Source organism: Chenopodium album, chromosome 1, assembly GCF_948465745.1.
Source record: "Chenopodium album chromosome 1, dcCheAlbu1.1, whole genome shotgun sequence".
Classification (NCBI taxonomy): domain Eukaryota; kingdom Viridiplantae; phylum Streptophyta; class Magnoliopsida; order Caryophyllales; family Amaranthaceae; genus Chenopodium; species Chenopodium album.
This window is the reverse complement of record NC_137834.1, coordinates 69874649-69880116: the sequence shown is the minus strand read 5'-3', so window position 1 is coordinate 69880116 and position 5468 is coordinate 69874649. Positions and strand designations below refer to the sequence as shown.

At 41.4% G+C, this 5468-nt stretch overlaps 1 non-coding gene across 1 annotated transcript; it reads left to right on the top strand.

Annotated features, from left to right (window-relative positions):
- The first annotated feature begins 4741 nt into the window (after window positions 1-4741).
- Window positions 4742-4847, top strand: LOC145566312 (small nucleolar RNA R71). Its single transcript, XR_014095401.1, has one exon. It is a non-coding gene; the product is annotated as a small nucleolar RNA R71 (small nucleolar RNA).
- Window positions 4848-5468: the final 621 nt, after the last annotated feature.

Genomic DNA, 5468 nt, shown 5'->3' with positions numbered 1-5468 from the left:
AAGATCCAACCACCTTTTCTCCCCCGCACTTTCTAAATCAAAGTTTATCTTTTTGATTGCCCATAAAGCACGGTGTTCAAGCTCCACCGAGAGATGGCAAGACTTGCCATAGACAAGGATATATGGTGTGGTACCAATCGGCATCTTGAAAGCCGTCCTATAAGCCCAAAGAGCATCATCTAACTTGTCCGACCAATCCTTTCTATTCCTTGCAACCGTCTTCTCAAGAATGAGCTTTATTTGATGATTGGAGACCTCGACTTCGCCACTCGATTGAGGATGATATGGGAGGCCGAACCGTTGATACACTCCATGTTTCCTCAACATCTTATGGAAGGCGTTGTGAACAAAATGAGATCCGTTATCGCTTATCACAGCCTTAGGCACACCAAACCTTGGGAAGATGATTTTGTTGAACAACTTCAACACTACTTTGTGGTCATTAGTAGGGGAGGCAATGGCCTCAACCCATTTAGAAACATAGTCCACAGCCACAAGTATGAATTGATTACCATATGAAGATGGGAATGGTCCCATGAAGTCAATCCCCTAAACATCGAACACCTCTAATTCAAGAATAAGCTGTTGAGGCATCTCATTCCTTTTGGATATATTCCCAACCCTTTGACATCGGTCGCATGACTTTACAAAGCCCCATGAATCTTTGAAGAGATGCGGCCACCACAAACCACATTGAAGAACCTTAGTGGCGGTTTTTGAAACGCCCATATGACCGCCACTTGGATCCGAATGGCACATCTTTAGAACACTTGGCACCTCTTCATTCGGGACACAACGTCGAAGTAAGCCATCCACCCCGCGTTTATATAAGATTGGTTCATCCCACAAGTAATGTCTTGCCTCCCTCTTGAGCTTCTTCTTTTGGTTCTTGGAGAACGAAGGTGGAAACTCCCCACATGCTAGAAAGTTCACCAAGTCGGCATACCATGGAAGACCCTTAACCTTAATGGCATACAATACATCATCAAGCATTCTATCTTCAATTGGTAGACCATCATAATGAATTTGATCACCCTCAAAGCGAGAAAGATGGTCTGCCATAACATTTTCTGCACCCTTCTTATCCCTAATCTCTATTTCAAAAGTTTGTAATTCAAGCACCCAACGAATCAACCTTCGCTTGGACTCTTACTTGGCAAAGAGATACTTGAGAGCCGCATGATCCGTGAAGACAATGGTCTTGGAACCCAACAAATAACACTGGAATATCTCGAAAGAGTGAAAAATGGCCAAGAATTCTTTTTCCGTTGTTGTGTAATTCTTTTGGGCCCCATTTAGTGTCTTGGACATATAGTAAATCACATAAAGCTTCTTTTCCACACGTTGTCCCAAAACACCTCCAATTGCCCAATCACTAACATCACACATCAATTCAAAGGGTAAATCCCATCTTGGGGCTTGAACAATGGGGGTAGAGATTAGGGCCTTCTTCAATCTATTAAATGCTTCCAAGCATTTATCATCAAAAACGAACTCAACATCTTTTTGAAGAAGATAATTAAGGGGCTTGGCAATGAGTGAGAAATCCTTAATGAATATAAAAACCGGCATGACCCAAAAATGATCTCACTCCCTTGACATTCACCAAAGGTGGAAGCTTCTCAATAACCTCAATTTTGGCCTTATCCACCTCTATTCCTTTATGAGAGATCTTATGCCCAAGAACTATCCCCTCCTCCACCATGAAATGGCATTTCTCCCAATTCAAGACAAGATAAACCTTTACACACCGAGCCAAACATTTCTCAAGATTAACTAGGCACTCTTCAAATGAAACCCCACCTACAGAGAAATCATCCATAAATACCTCCATTTCTTCCTCCAACATGTCTCCAAAAATGCTCATCATGCACCTTTGGAAAGTTGCGGGAGCATTACAAAGGCAAAAGGGCATTCTCCTATAGGCAAAGGTCCCATAGGGGCATGTAAATGTTGTTTTCTCTTGATCTTCGGGGAGGATTGGAATTTGGAAAAATCCCGAATAGCCATCAAGGAAGAAATAGAACTTGTGCCTTGTTAGTCTCTCTAACATTTTATCAATGAATGGAAGGGGAAAGTGATCCTTTTTGGTGGATGTATTTAGACGTCTATAGTCTATACACATCCTCTAACCGGTGACCGTCCTAGTTGGAATGAGCTCACCACTCTCATTCTTGACTACGGTCATACCCCTCTTCTTAGTAACGACATGAACGGGAGAAACCCGCCTAGAGCTTGAGATGGGGAATATGATTCCCGCATCCAAGAGCTTGGTGATCTCTTTTTTCACAACCTCTCCCATTTGAGGGTGTAGCTTTCTTTGTCGTTCAATAGAAGGAAGGGTGCCTTCCTCAAGCGTTATGTGGTGCGTACACAAAGCGGGGCTTATACCTTTAAGATCATCGATAGTATAGCCCAAAGCACCTTGGTGTTTTCTCAAGACACAACATAACGCTTGAGCTTGGCTCTCGCTCAAGGATGCACTAACAATTACGGGGTAAGTGGAATTTGGGCCTAAGAATTCATACCTAAGGTGTGATGGTAGAGGTTTGAGCTCTACCATAGGCACACCTTTACCTTCTTTTGTTGCGGCCGCTTGCAAAGCTTCATGAATTGAGATCTTCAAGCACAATTGTTCATCCACTTCCTCCATGCTTCCATTAAGCAATTCCTCATACAATGCTACCTCCTTGCATGGTACACCTAGCTTTTCTTTGTTCAACAAAACATTCTCAAGAGCATCGTTAGAGGTGAGCAAGTGCTCATGCATGGAAGACACAACATGATCAAGAGAGTCAATCATCATGCAATTTTCAAGAGAAGAACTTGGATATTTCATGCTTTCATTCAAATCGAATTCTATGACCTCATCTCCTACCTTAAGGGAAATCTTTGCACACTTTACATCTATCATAGCACCCGAGGTAGCAAGAAAGGGTCTACCAAGAATAATTGGAATGGTAGCATCTTCATCCATTTCTAAAACAACAAAATCCACCGGGAACACAAACTTCCCAACCCTCAATGGAACATCTTCCACTTTACCTTTTGGAAACTTGATTGACCTATCGGCTAGTTGCAAGGTAATGTTAGAAGGTAAGAGTTCCCCTAGATCATGTCTTTGATAAACCGAATATGGCATTAAGCTTACACTAGCACCTAAGTCACATAAGGCATTATCAAATTGCATCTTGTTAAAAGCACAAGAGATGGAAAAGTTTCTGGGGTCTTTCAACTTGGGTGGCATTTTGTTCATGATGATCGCACTACAATTTCAATCAAATTGATTGTCTCCACAACATCACAAGTCCTCTTTCCGCTCAAAATGTCTTTGAGGAATTTGGCATAATTAGGCATTTGGTTGATCACATCGGTGAAAGGTAGAGAAAGGTGAAGTTGTTTGAGCATATCAATAAATCTCCCAAATTGCTCATCCAATTTGTGTCTCATGAATTTTTGGGGATAAGGGAGCTTGGGTTTCACAATCTCTTCCTATACTCTCACCTCTCTTGGTGTCTCAACCACAACCTCATCTAAAGATGCTCTACTTCCCTCATTCTCAACCAAAACTTCCTTGGGGACCTCCTTGTTATCACTCCTCCTAGGCAATCTCTCCTCAAGAACCTTACCACTCCTTTTAACAATAGCATTCACGGGTTTCTTGGGATCTAGGCCTTGGGAAGGTAAAGAACAAGGGCTTGCTTGGTCTTTCAAAGCACTAGCAAGATGAGAAATTTGGTTTTCGAGCATTTTGTTGTGGGTCATCATTTCATTGAACTTCTTGTCACTAACTGCCATATATGTGTTCAACAACTTGGTTTGATTTTCAATTATTTCCTCCAAATTGGTCCTAGAAGAAGAAGATTGTGAATAGGAATTTTCACCTTGAGTCTTTAGAACAAATCCGGGTGGGGGACCTCTTTGAGAATTATTTTGAAAATTGCCCCTACCTTGATTGTTCCAATTACCCCTATTTTGATTTTGACCATAACCTTGATTACGGTTTCCACTACCTTGGTTATGATTTCCATAACTTTGGTTTTGATTACCATAATTTTGGTTTTGATTTTGACTACTATAACCTTGATTGTTATAGTTACCACGAGAACTTTGGTTCCCTAGGTTCCTATAACCACGACCTTGGTTATAGTTGTCAAAATTACCTTGATTTTGGTAATTCAAACCTTGACCTCTTTGATTATCAAACCTTTGCACATTATTATTTGACACATAATTCACATGCTCACTCTCACTATTATCAAAATCATCACCACAATCCGGAGAAGCATGAGGGCAATTACAAGAGTCATGATCATAAGATCCACATGCATCACAAAACAAGCAACCACTAGGCATATTATTTTAAGAGGGAGGGGGTTAAGAGTTAGAAAAGGTACCTCTCCCCTTAAATTGGGAGGGAGAATTCGAAGCTTGAGAAGAAAAGGAGCCTTCCAACTTGGCCTTGATCGCGGTCATTTCTTTCCCCAAGTTTGTCATTTGTGAGGATAAGTTGTTGATCGCATTTAGATGGTCTATAGAGTACACCGAAGAGCCATTCTTGCTATTTGAATCCCTCTGACCATCTTTCCAATCTCTATAGTACTTAACCACGTCCTCTATAATGTCCACCACTTCCTCTTCCGTCCGATTCATTATGGGACCTCCGGCACCCCAATCAAGGCATGATTTGCCTTGAGGACTTAGGCCACCATAGAAAATTTGAATGACTTGATAGGTTGGAATTCTGTGGTGGGGAAATTCCCTTTGGTACTCTTTATACCTCTCCCATGCTTCGTAGAGGCTTTCATTAGGTCTTTGCTTGAACCCTTGAATCAAAGCTCTAGCCTCCGCCGTTTTCTTTTTTGGGTAGAATCGGGACAAGAGTTCCTTGGTGACTTCGTCCCATGTTCGAAGGGAATTTGTCTTTACCTCCTTATCCAACCACTCCAAGGCTCGGCCTATGAGAGAAAATGGAAACAACTTTAGCCAGATGAATTCTTGAGAAACTCCGTTCACTTTGATAGTGTTGCAATAATTTTCGAACTCCTTGAGATGGTTTAATGGACTCTTATTCTTAGCTCCGCTATATTGTCTCCTTTCTATCAAAGCGATCATAGCCGGCCTAATTTCGAAGTCATTCGCCGGTGTTGTAGGTGGAGCAATTCCACTCTCAATCTTGTACGCACCGGGAATTCCCAATTCATTCAAAGCAAATCTTGGTTGATCTCCCATGCCTAGTTCCTCTTCAAATCATTCTTCTCTTGAATAACTAAATTCAAAGGATCGACTAGCAATTCTTCTCCTTGAAAGAGTCCTTTCGATTTCCGGGTCAAAAGGCACAATGGACCGATCACGAGCTCTATGCATGCAAAACTCAATGAAAATATTAGTAGCACGGCTACAAATGAAGCCTTAAGAAACAAAATCTTTTTGTATATTTTTTTTTTCAATTAAAATGAAATAGACTC